Source organism: Zeugodacus cucurbitae, chromosome 3, assembly GCF_028554725.1.
Source record: "Zeugodacus cucurbitae isolate PBARC_wt_2022May chromosome 3, idZeuCucr1.2, whole genome shotgun sequence".
Lineage (NCBI taxonomy): Eukaryota > Metazoa > Arthropoda > Insecta > Diptera > Tephritidae > Zeugodacus > Zeugodacus cucurbitae.
This window is the reverse complement of record NC_071668.1, coordinates 9,978,049-9,995,736: the sequence shown is the minus strand read 5'-3', so window position 1 is coordinate 9,995,736 and position 17,688 is coordinate 9,978,049. Positions and strand designations below refer to the sequence as shown.

At 35.6% G+C, this 17,688-nt stretch overlaps 1 long non-coding RNA gene across 2 annotated transcripts in view; it reads left to right on the top strand.

Annotated features, from left to right (window-relative positions):
- LOC128920244 (uncharacterized) overlaps positions 1–17,688 on the top strand; it is a 60,904-nt gene that overhangs the window by 19,588 nt on the left and 23,628 nt on the right. For both annotated transcript variants that reach the window (XR_008470352.1, XR_008470353.1), the window contains exon 2: positions 15,598–15,672. This is a non-coding gene — a long non-coding RNA (uncharacterized LOC128920244). The remainder of the gene's footprint in view (positions 1–15,597; positions 15,673–17,688) is intronic.

Below are 17,688 nucleotides of genomic sequence, written 5' to 3'. Positions count from 1 at the left end.
ATTGTAAAAAAAAAAAGTGGAGTAAATATTCACATAAATTCGTTTTCTTAGTTGCGATCGCAATAGCAATTTAAAATCACAGCAATATTGCTCATTACTAGTTCCAGTAGACTCATCATTACCCCATATCCGGTTCCGGATGCCCCATATCCGGTAGCCCCATTTCCGGTTCCGTTAACAACATCACCCCATATTCGGTTCCGGCCACCTCATATCCGGTTACTCCATATATGGTGCTCCATATCCGGCTATCCCATTTCCGGTTCCGGAAACATCGTTTTCTATATACGGTTCCGTTTAATCATTATCTATATCCGGTTACCGTATATGTAATGTGTCATATCCGGCAACCTCATATCCGGTACCGGATTCCCCATTTCCGATTTCGGAAACTTCATTACCCCATAACTATTTCTGGATGTCCCATATCCGGTTCCAGTAACATAATATCCAGTATCCCGTTCCGGTAAAATATACATATCCGGTTCCGGGAACATCACATCGGAGTTACCTCATATCAGGTTCATACGAAACTGAATTTTCATAAATATAACATTAGAGTAATAATTTAAAGTAAATTTCTTAAAAACTAACAGCTATGTCGTTTTTAATAAAATGTTCTTATACGAATAGCAATTTTAGTTATTTTTATTTGATCTAATTTGTTTTAAAAAGGTATGTAATAAAGTGGTGATCAGGCGATTATTATAAGGTGATCTCATTTGTTTTGTTTCGATCCAATGTGATATGTTTGGAATACCTTGATATCTTCCGAAATTACGCGATTTGTTCGATGTGATTTGCTTTGCTTTAAAGCGACGTGATTAATTTTGCAAGACATGGTTTTTAACAAACATCCACCTGATTCGCTTGGATCAGTTACAAAGTGATATGATTTCCTATAATGTGATTTCTTTTGAGGTCATGTGAAAGACGAGATTTGTTTTGAAGTTGTATGATGCAAAATCACGTGATTGGTTTTAATTTTGTATTTATTAAGACGATCTGACATCAGGTGATTATTATTATGTGACTTGATTCGTTTGATACGGTATGATTTATATATGAGTGTTCTGATTGTTTTGCTTTGATGAGGTGATGAAAGATGATTTTAATCATCATATTAACTGATTTATTATGATATAGTGAAAAGTGTTTTATTTCAATGTGATATTTTTGGTGACGTGAACGTGATATGGGACATGATTTCTATTGAAGTGATGTGGTTTTGTTGATGCGATGTGTGTAATTGCCTTAACTCGCTGGACAAATTTTGACTCGATATAAAAATTATGGACTAACCAGAATGGCCACTTTATTTTAATTCGATGAACTGAAACGCCTCTTAATTGAAAGTGTGGAAGTTGGTATGGGACATCGATGGTCTATACATTTTTTTCTGACAGACCCTACTAAGAGGATTTCTTATACTGTGACATCAAAAGATTTCATATGATTTTTTTATCAAATATTCTTCGAGTCAGTTAATTTTATTTCTCACTTTTTTATTGATTTAACGAAACATATGCTCCGACAATTTCAAAACGGCCCTCACGCATCCACCAATTATTTCATACACATAACCCATAAAAAGGCAAGTCAAACTTTCACTGCCTCATCCCCAACCGCCACTCAAACGTAATTCCAAAAGTTAAGTGCAAACAAAATGAGCCACCATTTTCCATTGTTGACTTTGCATGATTTTAATTTAAATTGACAGCGCAAAGACAGTTAAGCACTTGTGAAAACATTTTAATATCTCGTAAACCTCAAGAGACCAAAAACAAATGGCAGTGGCGGCGACGGCAACGACAGCAGCGACAGTGACGGCGGCGGCGACGTCAATAAAAACCCAAAAGAAAACATAAACAAATGCGAAAATACACAAAATAAGCGCATACGAAAATATGCAAGGTAAATATGAGTGGAAAGCGAAGAGCAAACATATACACACACACGCACTCAAAGTGGCGGCAGTTAGTCAGACAACAATGAGCCGAGCGGCGTCGTTGGTGTTGTGTGCCAATAGATGGCCAAATCATTTTAAAGCCAACACAAATTGTGCAGGTGTGCGTGAGTGAGTGTGTGAGACAACATTTGAGTGTGAGTGAGTGCTTTTCCATTTGAGCAAATATTTGCTTTAATTCTTTTATATTTGTGTTCTGCGTCGTTTTTGTTTATTTGCTGACGAGCATTGCGCTCGAAATTACGAACAATTTGCATAAAGTGAAAACAAGCATTTTAATTTCAACAAAAATATGCACAGTCAAGGCCACTGCAAAGCAGAAGAGAAGCAGAAGAGAAGAAGGCAAGCAAATGCATACAAACGGAAACCCCCAAACACCAACTAAACCAAATGCGAGCAGGCGGTGAGTGTGGCTGTAAGCGACCAAAGTCAGCTCCCAGAAGGCACACGCACTTACCGGAAAGCAGCGCCCGGCTACCCAACTAACCAATGGTGCAGTAAAACCGCCTTGCAACCACTACATTGGCTGTGCTAGTCGCTTTCTGAAGGTAAAAGTGTAAGTGATACTGGCGCAGCTGTGGACGGGTGGCCGCAGTTGAAAAGCGAAAAGCGCAACATCAACGCAAAACAGTCCAATTTAATTTGAGCTCCCAGAAGGAAGAATGTGAAATGTAAACGCCAAATGCGCTGCACACCGACAATAACATCAAAATAACTAAGAGCCGGTAAGGCCGTCTCTAGCGAAAGTTGGTACTTAGATGGATGGACGGAAGAAGTTAACTAGCTATGCAGAGAAATGGAATTAAGTAAGGTTGAGAAGAAAGGCGAATGGAATTGGATTATAACCATCTCCTGACTTTAGTCCATCAAATACAATGCATCAATCGATCCCACAACAGCCGGTTCTACGATACTGGAATTGTCGCTGAGTTTATCCGGCCAAGGACGTTTACTTCGGCGATCTAAACCTGTTTGGATCGGTAAATCATGGATCAATCCTTATTATATGTTGATGGCCATTTCTTTTACAATATGGCTATCGGGTTCATATAACCGAAACAGATCCAATTTTCATCCAACTGCTAACGACTGTCTACTTACCAACGTTCCTCAACATTTTTTGGGTAATATATTCAGCTTCTACAACAAATATACTACCATTTGTTGTACCATTCTAGACAAAACAATAAATCTTTCTACCACTCATTGCACTCATAAACATGTAAAACCATAAAATGGATTCAAAAATGAAAAAATGCTAAAAACAGTTAAACTAAAATATTTTATTTCCTCCACTCCAAGCATAAAGTGCAAACACACTGCTGCGATGTATGTATATTTAAAATTTGTGATTTCTTTAGCGCCACAGCCATTTAAAACAAAAGCGCAACCAAGGCAAAACCCATCGGAAAAGCCAGCGGGTAAAATGTTTTAACAGCGCCGTTCGCCGCAGGTACACTCACCAATTTCACTCGCGAACTGAACTTCACTCGCCAGAGACATAAGTTTTTACGGCGCTTCACCGCAACTCTCCTCCACCTCCTTGGCTAAACTACCCACTTAACGGCATTAATTGTCCCATGTGCTGTTCACTTTCAATTTCATTCTGTCTTGTTGTTGTATATTCTTCTCCTCACACTCATTTGTGAAAGTGTCTCGGACCCAAAGCCTCTCCCGCTGACTTGTCGTATTTTCTAATTAAACAAGCAAAACTGTTTTGGGACGCGCCCGTTTTCTTCTTCAACTAAACTAATCGTTTTCATGCCGTTGGTTGAAGATTTCTGTTTATTTGTTTAATGTGTAAATCCCCAAAATAAAATGTTGTTGGTATTTATTTTACGAATGTCGAAAGTTAGAAACCAAAAATTTCTTTTTTTTAATTGGCTTGATTTGCAATTCGACATTTTGTTGTATAAGTGGGGTATAGGAAGATGGCTTATATGTAGTAGATGCGGTAATTTTGTATGGAAGTCAGTATTTGAGACATTCTTAATATTATTTTTTATTATTTACTTTATCAAACGCAGGAACCCCAGCCTTCTTATTCGATTATTTTTGCCGAAAACTTCGTATCATATAGGTGAAGGTCTAGAATAATTTGGATAGGTTTTGCTTCTGATTATATAGTTTTCATCTCGATTGCCAAAGAAATAAGGCTCGAAACATTCTTCCAATGCTTCCTTGGTATGAAGAACTCTTATCACTGTCTTGGTTTCATAATTTAACTTTATCTAGCAGTTCTGTTAATTTTGTTTTTAAATTTTTTGTTCCACTTTGAACTGATCTTAAGTCTAAAAAAAGATAACTTGAATACAGTATATTTGCGTCTCACAGTTAAATACATTGTTTTAAAAGTTTAGAGTTTAGAGTTTAAAAGAGAAAAAATATCCTCCGGAAGAAGAATTAAGCCTACATCATAAAGGACCTTATATTCTTCAGATATCTCTTTAATGGTCGGACGGGTTCCAACGACAACTTAGAGAAATTATGGTCTGGTACAGATTGAGGTTTTTGATTTGAAGGTTGTAAGTTTTTGGACATGGCATTCATGGCAGTCTTTATATTCGATTTAGTTCAGATTTCCACTTGGAGGGTCTTTTAAAAATCACTGAAGAGGTAAAAGCAAATTCTTTCCAAGATGTAAATCTAAACTAGAACCTTCTATACCTTTCTGTTGATGATGGCCTTTTTTATACTCTCGCAACAAAAGTTGCTAAAGCAATATATAAAGTAAGCACTAGTGAAGATATCGATGCAGAGCTTTGCACAAATACTATGTTTATAGTGTGGCAGCCCCATTCTAAAAATCGCCGAAATCGGACCATAGGTTTTTAAGGCCCCATATACCGAACACGAGGTCCTCGGTGCTTCTAACCTAATATTATGGTTTCCAACTTTCAATGGACTTTATACAATATAAATGACGAATACGTGGGTCAAATTTTGTATTATATAATATAAATAAAGTTAAATAAATAAATTGCGTAAGTATAAAATGTTCGGTTACACCCGAACTTAGTCCTTCCTTACTTGTTATAAGATAGTCCTATCAGTTTGTTTTTGTTAAAACTAACTATTGTGATTAAATTAAGTATCAATTTGAAATCGAACAATTTTATTGCCTTTTGGTCTAATTTTATTTTATGTTTTTCAATACTTGTATGGCTTTTATTATAGGCAATTTTTCTATTAGACCCTAGATTTATTTACTTTTAATTTATAACCTCACATTTGATGCTCCTGTGTTTCATATATAGAAGCATAAGGAGGAGTTTTGGCTCTATATGTTGTTCGAGGTTATAAAATTCCCTGAGGGATTTACTCAGTAATTCATGTTAAGCACTTCTTAATATAATAAAGTGTGCAGCTTATTATACTTGTCCGAAATAATTTAAGTTAATCTCATGGACCAAATTCCGTACACATACATATGTCATATAATATATTATCTCTCACACATACATACATACATCAACAATTATGAACCTAACAAACTCCGAAGGCAAGCGAATTTGTTATCAACATTTGCTGAGATAGAGAAATTGCAGTGCAGGCAGAGTTTTATGACATTTTAATGAGAGGAAACCCGCTTACGCAGAGCAAGACAAACTCGAACCGGTTGGATAGTGACAAAATAGACATAAAATTACGAGCGTTTATTCAAGAATACTAGAGCTAGAACTAGTACACATGCTCGCATGAACACGAATGGTGAAGAGATAGTAGTGGTAGGGACGCAGCAAGTCGAGTGCGACATAAAAACCAAACGACAATGAAAATAGGCAGCAATAAAGCATAAAAACGGCAAAACAGCAAAACGGCAAAAACCAACAAGGAACAACAAGGAACAACGAACTAACCAACCGTCAAACCAGCCAACCGACCAACCAACTAAATGTACTGTAGGCGATTAGACAAAATCTTCGCACAAACAGCAAAAACAACATATCCGCTATGACAACATCCGGTTGCAAGTGCTTCATATTTGGTTGTGTGTATGTTTGTTCATAATCACTTAGTCTTCGGTGTGATATGCTGACAAAAGTGGCGGAAGTAATTTAACATGAGATAGTGGATACTCGTATAATGCGATACATACTCATATACTGTTGCAGTATATACGAGTATGATTTAGGTATGCATATATCCTTATGACAGTGACAATGCTTTCTGTATGTTAGCATTTGTGCTTAGAACGCACAAAAGTAGATTCTTTTTGTAGCGGTTTTTGCTTAGAGCAGAATGGTTAAGTTGATAGTTTTTCAATCCGACACTGAGCGGATATACGCATAAATACTTACATATATAGTAGAAGCACATTTCCAATGCTTTCGAGAGAGTTAAAGTCACTAATGTTCTGGTGAAAAAAAATGCACTTATTTTTTACTCAAAAAGTTTAAAGTCTTAGCAGATATATAAAAGATATTTGTATATAAAAAGAGTTCTGAAATCGTGATATATAAGTATGATCCCGCAATTTTCATACACAGTGAACCGTATCCACCCTTTAGTCAGTGACCGTCAAAACATATCGTTTCGTTCAGTAGTAGACTTCGATGTAATTACTTACCTGAGTGAGAGGATTTCAGATAAATAATACGTCAACTACAACCATATGACTAGAACCCGATCGGTTATGAAATACAATTTATAAATTTGAGAACTTGAACCCGTGGAATTAGATAAAGGTGTTAAGTAAAGGGGTTTTCAATAAGAGCGAAACGGGCCATTTCGTGAGATAACACGTTCACCAAACTTGGTTTTTCAGTAAAAGGATTATGAAATTCGCTGTGTGGCTTGTTGCGCCGTCCTGTTGGAACCACATATTGTCCAAGTCCATATCATCCAATTCGGTCGAAAATATATCATTGAGCGGTAGCGATTCCTATTCACAGTAACGTGCGGGTCTTGATCATCACGGAAGAAGTACGACCCAATGACGCCGCCGACCCATAAACCTCACCAAACTCTATTTTTCCGGGATACAATGGTGACTCATGGAGGACGTGTGAATTGCTGCCTGACCAATAACGCATATTTCGCTTATTGACGAAGCCATTCAACTAGAAATGAGCCGATCATAAATTGGACGTAGCACTCTTAAAGCTGAGGCCACTGACTCCGAATTTCGGTATTCGGTATTCGATTTGAATAATTTCGACTGGTTGTTGGATCGTATATCTTTACATCTCTCCGTTTCTCCGACTATTTTATTTTATATTTTTGTGAAACCATTACATTATCACATATTTTAAACAACTATTTCTTGCTTTCATTTATCTAAAATAATTATCCCATCAACCTGATGTTCTGACAAAATCTGTTCCAAATTCTTTAACTCAACTTCAAAATTAATATTTCTCTGAAACCAAACCATACCAAACCAAATTGTGTACTGTTTACCTGATAAAGGTTCCACATTGGCCAGTACACCAGGAATCTTTTCACTGGTCAGCTGTACATGACTGGAAAATATTTTCATCCGATTTTACTTTGCTGATAATTTTTATTACTTCTGTGCTAACGTCTATTACAAGAGTACGGTTTACTCTTGTTTTTCTGGTACACAAACAATGCCCTATTGCTGTTGCTATTGCTATGTTGCTGCCTTAAATCGCAACGACCGTTCTTCTGACTTCCGTTTACTATGTATGTATTCGCATTTCTTTTGGTTTGTGAAGTTATGTGTAGGGTATGTATGGTCCGAGTCGTAAAAGTATGGTTTTAGCAATATTACACTTTATGACATCAAATTTGTTAGCAATTCGCATGGGTTGCAGAAAACTGTGCACTTCCTTATCAATGTACATATGTAATGCGTATACTCGACATGTTGTTTTTGTGCGTCGTTCAATTGCCCCATTGGGATATGATGCCCTCTTTGGACTCCCATAAACCATACTCACATATTTATGTGTTTGTGTTTCTGCCCCCTTTTTATACCAGAATCACATAGAATTAGTTCGATATCGTAAAATCTTAAATATTACGCTGCTAAAGGTCGTAAAAATATGACTTTTGCTTGCATTGGCTTTGCTTTTTTCCTTTGGAGCTTTGACCATTTCCATTGGTCTCTTCCGGCCCAATCAAATGCGTAAAGGTCAACAATGCTTTCTGCAATGGCTTTCAGTTGGCATAACGTTTACAATATAAATTTATGACGTTCAAGCTTTTTGGCTGATTTTGCAGGAACTAAAAGTGATTGAAAACGGTCAAGTACTATAAAAATTTCATAGTCGAAGTTTAGAAATAAATTTCGTTTCTATGCTTAAATGCTTTTACGGTTTCAATGAGATTTATTGGCAATATAAATTGGTTTTAATTGTTTCTAACGGTAGTAATTTTTGTTTCGAAAATATGTGCAATAAAATGGCAGATTTTTCTTTTCTGGATTAAGTAAATTGGTCAAGAAGGAAAATAAATGATTTATTGCTTTCTGGTTTTAGAAGGCTTATGAAATCATATGTGGTGCTTTGCATGAACTTTCTAGTCGCTTCTAGAAACTTTATCAAGAAATATTCCGCCATAAAGCTATCCAGAACAAATGATTGCTTAACCTAACTGGATACTTTTGTAGCCTTCTCGAAGTAATCAACAGTAAACCACTCATATGACCTCAGGAAGATCATAACTGTCTAATTATAAATATTAAAATAATTTTCTGTGCTTCTAAGACACCGTTGAAAGTCAGAACCTCCAAGCTGAGGCTAGTTAATATATCATGACATCATTATTAACATCGAAATCTATATAATACAGCGTAGAATCGTTATTTCTGAAATTACTTTCTGAACTGAGCAATAAATACAGAAGTAACGACGTATAGCACTGAAACTTTAGAGGTCTTTCATCATGTCTGCCATAAGATATAGTGGAATCGGTGGAACCATGATTTCAAAAACGTCTTTGACTAATAAGACACAAAAATGTATTTTGGTCTAACCGAAACCAAGCGAACATGCGTTTTTGTCTCGTCTTGTTCGTTGTGGGTTGTCACATATGAAGCTATGGGCAGTTGTCGTACCAGATAAGAAAAGACGTCGACTAATCCGGCGTGCGTTTAAGGTAGAATGAGTGGCCTTAATGGTTTTATCAATAATAGACTACCTTAAGAGTTCAAAGTTCATATACTATTTGCTGAAGAATAATAAAACCGAACCCCTTTTGAGGGCCCGAATTTTGTACGTTAGACTACTCAAAACAAAATAATTTCTAGGCCGCTTAAATAAAAAAAATGCTACAATTTCTGCAAATTCAACTCCCTTCAAACTTAAATTGCAAGTCATCAACTAATGTTATTTTACTTACTTTATTATTATGTGCCAACTAACAGCTTGTTAGTGTCAACAACTTAAAACCCATTAACCCTTTTGTTGCCGCGCAGTCAATGATAGTCAGCCATTATTTCTGCTAATAATCCGGCTTGCTGCCATAGCCGAAGAACTTTATTGATAACATAAATTTTTGCCACATAAACATACATACAAAGAGTTACAGGAAGGGACAGCTGAGTATAAAGAAGCTTGAAAAAAGAAACTGCGAGCGCTTTTCAGCATTTAGTTACAACTAAAGTGCTGACATGCTGCTGCTTAACCCTTAATAAAAGCGTGGGGTTTATTACGACAATATTTTTGTATTGGATAAATAACGACAAAGGAAACTAGAATATTGAGAAAAAAGAAAGAAAATATAAAGCAATGAAGTCTTGAGACACGCAGCATTTTGTTAAGGGCAGCGTTTTAACAATATCAGCACATCGGCAACTGACAGACGTGCGGCAGAATGCTGACCGTTAGATATAGCATTTAGTGACTGCCAGAAGCGACCTTCAAAGCAGCCAACGAGCTATTGTTCAACAGGATACTATCTGTATGTGTGTCTATGTGGAGTTTCGTAGTGGGGCCGGTAGCTTAAACGTATTGAAAATTGATTCTTTTATAGGCCATTAGTTTGGCTGACGATGCAGACGCTGATGATGATGATGATGAGCTTGAATGGTGAGCCGGGAGCTTCATAGCAACAATAATGATTACAAGACTCTTTCATACTTGTTGTTGCGTGTTTTGTTGAAGGTGTTGTTGTTCTAAATACATATCTTCAAATACCGTCCAACCAAGCACTCATAGTTGTTGTTACTATATCCAAGTAATAGCCGAAGATAGTTGTCAATAATGTTACTGCTGTTTAGTTGCCATTACGCCTCTGCCTGTGCTCTCTCTCAATATATACGAGTAATATAAAAAGAGGATAATGTAAACGACAGGACATCGTAAAAAACTAAAACAAGCTCTTTACTCTTCATGGCACAGGCGAGCCGCATAAAATATAACTATACACCACTGCTATAGTAGCGACAGCAATAGACGTTACGAACTATCGGGTGCTCTGGTGTGAGGGATACAAATAATTTGTTCGAGTAAATACAAGCAACACAGCCCCCGCTTGTGGCAGGAAGAAGCAAAGTGTCCAAGTCAAGCAGTAGTTCGCTAGCGGTAAATAGTAATTTCAGCTTGTGCTGAGAAGAGGGCGGCTGTTGAAGGCGCTATAGCTGCGTAACTGTTATAAGAGGGTCATAAAGTTACGACTGAATGCACGAACGCCTACAAATATAATTTGAGTAAGCCGGCCCATGGTGGTCAGCGGTGGCTACAGAAATTTGAGTAAAAGCTCTGTGTGCGCTTCTCTGCTTCACTGTTCAGTGCTGCTGAGTGCTTTGCATTCAAAGTAGCCAAAGCATAATTTTGGGCGCACTAACTCTTGTTTCGTGTTTAGTTTTGTTTGTGAGTGGAATTAGCACTATTAAATTATTAAACTTTGGTAGTATCATAGCTCTAACTGGTAGGAGCTGTTGAGTTTATTAACGTTCTTTTGAAATTTATCTAATTTTGACACCTTCAACTAAATTGTAGTATGCTCCTGGAAGAACATAGCGCTCGAAAGCTACGTTCTGAAATATTTGCAGATTGGTTCGTACCACAGGGCTTCTGAGATTTCGAGTTAGAAGTCATAAGATCAACTGCTGGATGCATATTCCTATACTTGATCACTTTACTTTGGACTTTTGGTCATTTGGTAAAAAGTTCGCTTTCTGGGTTCCCATTTCCAACAGTGTGTAGTATCCATAGTTCAGATACCATAATATTTCCTTCTTCCTGATGAAAAAAGATTTGCTGATAGACCGTCTGATAAAAGGTCACAGTTGGAAAGCTGAATATCGGTCTTTGTGAAAACAAAAACTCACTCAAAAGTTTAATCGAAACGATTAGATATCAACAAAGCATTTTGGGGCTATCATAAATTTGTTTATGAGACGAGATCCATAGACTCTAGATCAGAAGATTTGAGTCACCTAGCGAACTTACACTTAGCTTAGATTGTAAGTCACTGGAAGAGCCCGAAACTCTCACTAGCGTTAATCGAGCTTCCATGAAGTCCAGCTATCCAGTATTAAACCGTATGAACGCTGCGGAACTCCGACTTCGTTTTTTCGGCTATGATTTTGGGACGAATATGTACTTTACAATAGAATAGATGGGGTTTTTCCTTGAAGGCTTATTTGTATCAGAAATCAGAAATTCTCCGGAGATTAAAATTTGGCGGTCGAGGGACTGTTTGCTGTTACGCAGATTTGAAATCAGGATCTTTATATCTTAGGTTTTGGAGAAAGGAACCGAATCTTTAGATGTTTTTGTAGTGACTTGAGTTAGAATGAAATATGGTCCAGCCTTGTGGTATATAACTATTTGTTCTTCCATCCATAAAGATAATAGTACACATGCATTTTCGAGCACGTACGGCTAGAATCCGATTTCAATGTGCTACATTTTCATTTCATACCGGTATTCCATTTCATTTCTCGACAAATGAATTTGCCCCAACAACAACCATAATCTAATGCTATGGCAAAAACAAAATGTTATTTGTGATTTCGTATTTGCAACTTTCGATGCAACATATGTTGCCACATGCCACATGTTACACGCTGAGGCCACTAACATCGCTACAGTCATAAATATGAAAGCACAAAATACCATTAAAGAGGACGAGGAAAGAGAGTAGATAAATGAGGTAGTGAGAGAAGGCATGGAAGGCAACAATTTAGTACATTTTGCTTTGGAATTGCAGTAAATATGCATGCATTTGTTGCATGTTGCAGGGGCAGCCGGACCGTTAATGCTAAAATTTAAATGATACAGCAATGCATTTTAGGTTAATTGAAATCTAACTTGTACAGTTACATTTACAGTTGGTTGGTAGGTGGGTAGCTGAGCTGAATGGTTAAGGTTGGTTGGATGGATTGGTGGTTGTGCCCAACGGTTGTTGCGGCGATTAATGCAGCCGAAAGCGTAGCGTACGCCACTTGCTGAAGGTCCGATCGTTTTCCAAATGTTTCAACATTTTTACTTGCACTCTCTCGCATTTGCATGCGCATTTTGCATAAATTGTGGTCGCCAGCTGCCTGTGCCGTGGGCTGGTAGGTGGCTTCGCTGTCGGTGTAAATCGCAACCGAGCATTATGTTAGCCCGAAAAAGTATTTACAATATACGCTGGCTGCTTTGCAATGAAATATTACTTAATTATTGTGACGGCGGACACGGCGCAAGCGGCCTTTGCTTGTTGGTACACCCACAAGGGTGGTGAGTGCAAAACTGAAGAGGGGTGAGTTGCGGCAAAAATCAACTGTGTTGCCGGTGGTTGCTGTGTTGGTGCTAATATTGTTGTTGTTGTTTTCCATTGCTTAAAAATGTGGAAAGAATGAACTGAAATGGGTGTGTGCGCTGCGGTCCACATTTAGATGATAAAATCCATGGAATTATCCAAAACGATGTAGGCGCTGTGGCGACGTTTTAATGGCCAAATTGTTGTGGCTGCAATTAAATTTAACTGAGTTGGCATTTGAGTGAATGAATAATGTAATGACATGAAAGGCCATGCGAGGATATGAAATGAAATGCAATTCAATGAAATGTATGAAATGGCTGTGCGTGTGTGCGTGCGAAATGCGCGAAATAACGTGCGAATGTGTAGCTAAGTGAAATCAAATGCTCATAAATGTGTTCAAATAAAAATTTAATGAATTGTAATAATTGCGTGTTTTTGCTGGCATACCAATTTAATAGCACGGCTGTTTAAGCTTTATTAAATAAAATTTAACTATTTAATTGTCTAACAATTTTGCGGTGATTTTATTTGTTTTCTGCCAAATTAAGCTATTATTTATCAATGATTTAATTTGAGTTAGTGATTTCAAAATTTGTGAAAATTTACTAAGAATAACTTAGCATATTTTAACACCGAACATAGATTTTGAAAAATAATTGTTTAAAATTATAATAAATTATTAAATAAATAAATATTATATTATTTGAAGGAGCAAAGTAGAAAAAATTACATTATTTGCCAAATTATTCTTAAAAAAATAAAACTCGATTTATGATTCATCGTAGTTTCCATCGGCGGTGATATACCGAATATAACCATCTTTTCGTGAACACTTTTTTTATAAGATTGGTCTCAAGACCAATATAAAATCACTTAAGACCAGTTTCAATGAATATATTGGAATATTTATAAAATTTGTCATTGATTTGTGACACATTGAATCGGTCGGGATTGAATTCGTGTGACATCGATTTTGCATAGAGCTTTCACATATTAAAGCTTTCATGAACTTTCATTTTTTTTTCGGTCAGTTTTAGGATAAATCCCATTCTACAATATTCCATTTGATTTGCACAACCAACCTGTTGCATAGAGTATTATAGTTTTATTCACATAACGGTTGTTTGTGTCACCAAGAAATAAAAGAGTTAGATATGGGGTTATATATATATAAATGATCAGGATGACGAGTAGATTTGAAATCCGGATGTCTGTCCGTCCGTCCGTGCAAGCTGTAACTTGAGTAAAAATTGAGATATCTTAATTAAACTTGGGACCATGAGAGGGTTGCTTTCGAAAATGAGCAAAGTCGGTCCACTGCCACGCTCACAAAATGGCGAAAACCAAAAACACATAAAGTGTCATAACTAAGCCGTAAATAAAGTTATAACAGTAAAATTTAGAATAAAGGATCGCACTAGGAAGGGGCATATTTGGATGTAATTTTTTTGGGGAAGTGGGCGTGGCCCCGCCTCCAAATCGGTTATTTGTATATATCTCGCAAACTAATGAAGCTATATAAACCAAACTATCTGCAGTCGATTCTTTTACGTACCCCACCACACACTATGAAAATAGTTAAAATCGGATAATAACCACGCCCACCTCCGATGCAAAGGTTAAGTTGAAAATTACTAAAAGTGGGTTACCTCACTAACGAAAAACGTCAGAAACACTAAATTTCACATATGGGTCAAAAACCATATCTCAGGAACTACTTGACCGATTTCAATCAAACTTGGTTTGTAATAGTTTTCTTACCTCCCAATAATATGTTGTGAAAATTGGCCAAATCGCTTCACAAGCACGTCTACTATCTATATACCAGAACTTTGAAGACAATCTGAATTGTTTACTTTACAATATACATATAAAGTAAGCACTAGTGAAGATATCGGTGCAGAACTGTGCAAAAATACTACGTTTATAGTGTGGCAGCCCCATTCTAAAAATCGCCAAAATCGGACCATTTGTTTTCAAGGCCCCATATATCGAACATGAGGACCTCGGTGCTTCTAACCTAATATTAGGGTTTTCAACTTTCAATGGACTTTATATAATATATATGACGAATATGTGGGTCAAATTGTGTATTATATAATATTAATTAAGTTAAATAAATAAATTGCGAGAGTATAAAATGTTCGGTTACACCCGAACATAGCCCTTCCTTACTTGTTATTTCTTGATTTTTTACGGATTTCGTCCATAATTATTAGAGATACTTTGAAATCAATTTCCAAATAAAAAAAAATTAAATATTTTCATGTTTTTTTCGGATTGTCGGATCGTTTAGTTATTTAAAAATCCCATTCTATAATATTCCGAAAGTATTTTTCCGTCCGTACCTACCTCTTTTGGAAGAAAAATAAATTATTTTAAACACATAAAACAGCTAATAAATTGGGATAAGGTGTTCCATTACAGTTGCCATGTCTGGATAATTACTTCTGAAAAGTTCTGACATGGACAAGGAGACAATAACAGCAAATCTATACTATACTACACTACTGTTTAAAAAAATATAAAAATATACAAAAATCCATATAAATGTCGATGATTAAAAGGTTCCACTTCCTGGTCGGATGTGCCATAATGAAAAATTCGAAAAATCTTGTAGTTTCTTTCTGGTTCCTTCAAATATTCCATATTTAAGTAATATAATTTTGGTAAAGCAAGGATTAAGGATAGCAAAACAGACAGGTTTACTTCTTTTAGCATACAATTTTTGAGGTAATGGAATGGGCGGATTGTATTTGGGTAAAAATAAAATAACTACAAAATTCTGTATTTTATTTATTTATTTTATTCAGCATATTTATTTATTTACTTTGGTTTAATTTTTAGTTTGCTTATATAATACATAGTTAATTAAATATCATTTAATTATTACTCTTTACAAATACAATTAACAGCCTTATTATTAGCGTTCGTACATAATATTTTCATTTACTTAAATTTCGTTTTAGCTCTTACACTCTGCAAAAAAAGGTGGAGGGTTGTTGGGGGGTTCTCGCTTTAGATTACAAATTACATAATTATAGGTGAGTACGATAATATTTTTGTTTGTTTTTCTTTTCGTTTTTATTTTCGGTAAGGTCTTCATAAATTTCTAGTTTGCGCGCGTTGTCGCTTCGTTTTTTGCTTTTTCTTTTTTGCTTGTTTAATTTATTTTTTGTTTGTTGCATGATTGATGCGGTGCAACTTGTCGTGGTCTTCCAACTACATACATATTTGCTACATGGATCAGCAGGAGGGTTCGAGTTTTAAGTTCTAACTATAATTCTCATATATATTTATGTACATGCTCGAGTGTTTGAGAGCGAAATTCCTAGATTTTTTAAGGAAATATTTCTGATTTATTATTCTTAATTCTGCAGCATTGTTGTGTTCTAAGATCTGAGAATATTTTTTTGTTAATCTTTCCTACGTTCCTCTCTTATTTGCTTTAGTTTCTGCTGCTATTCAATATACTATATTTGCGTCATCATAGATTTTGCATAATTCTTTTATCTCTTTTCGTTTCTATGCCCTCTAATTATTTATAATAAACTTTGCTCCTCGATACTTGTGGTGGTGTGTTTGTGTGCTTTTCTATTTTTATTTGCAATAAAATCTTGTTTTTTATAAATAAATGCCCTCATTTTGGCAGTTTCCTATAAATTTCGTATGAGTTTCAATTATGCTTTCAACTTTTACGTCATCAAATTGCTTTATATATATACCTTTCTTATATATCATATTAATTTTTATATATATTACTCCTATATTTCATATTTATATTCATATATATGTATATAGTTACTAATTTATTTTTTCTTTATAAATAATTTTGCTTTTAATATTTAGTATCTGCTTATCGGCTTCTTATGTATATATCTTTAGTAAAGCATATACAAATCATTGTTAAATGCATTTTAACTATTTACAACTCTATTCTCATAAAGATATTCGTTATTTTTTTATTCACAGTTCGAAGTTGTAGTATTAAGGTGCATAGTGGCATTGTATAGTGACTAGATTTTGAGGTTTCAAAAGTTCAGATCTAAAGATCAGCACACTAGTTTCAATTTTACGCAGAAAGACTGAGAGCTGAAATTATCGAAGACTCGTATATACACTTGGAGTCGGTGAAGTGTAATTTTTAGATGAAAACACATGGATCTGGTAGAACAGAAAACTTTGGGTTTCTATAAATGCAATTGATGATCTAGTGCCAGCAATAGAAATTGATATAGTAATTATGGGAGTGTGTGCTTTACAATAACCTTACTCATATTAGTTCGTTACTCGCTTATTCAGCATAAGAACTCAAAGTGATCTGAAACAACATATGTTAAATTCAGTCATCGAGAGGGAAATGGTGTTGCGCTTCGTTGCTATAGATAAAATAAATTTGGTAAGGCCGATTTCGAAATCTAGTTGCTTCTTAATTTGATGACTCTTCTATTCGACAACTATCTAAATAATTCATATTCTATTTTGACGCATATAACTCTTAGAGAAATGGATTGCTTCAGTCGCTTAAAGAGTTTGGCAACAGCAGAAAAGCCTAACAAAGAATCGATCGGGAGATATTAGAAGGGACTGATGGAGTTTCCATATCTCCGAGTTCGAACCTGGATCGCTGTTGATAGCTATGCGCCCTAATTTATCTATTTGCTAATTTCTCTGGGCTGGTTTTCATATCAAAAAGTAACGGTTAGGAATTATAGAGGGGTTCTAGACTTCTTAACTGAAATTAGATATATAAAGTTGTGAAGTCGTTAGCTGTAGAGGTAAAGGAGTTGAAAGTGACTTAGACTGTTAAAGACATGCTAGTTCCGAATAAATGCTCTTCCTTCTCATAAAACTACAATATTCCACGGATATATGTAACATGAAACGTTTTATTTCTCATTTTTTGAGAAGCTCAGTGTGAAGATGTATCCTCTAAAGTCTAATATGAATTTATTTTTTGCTATTTTATAACTCGTGTAGTATTCTTTTTCTTTAATTTCGGTGCATTTTCGAATATTTTTGCTTTTATTATACTATCTCAATCTATGTATGCCTGTTAC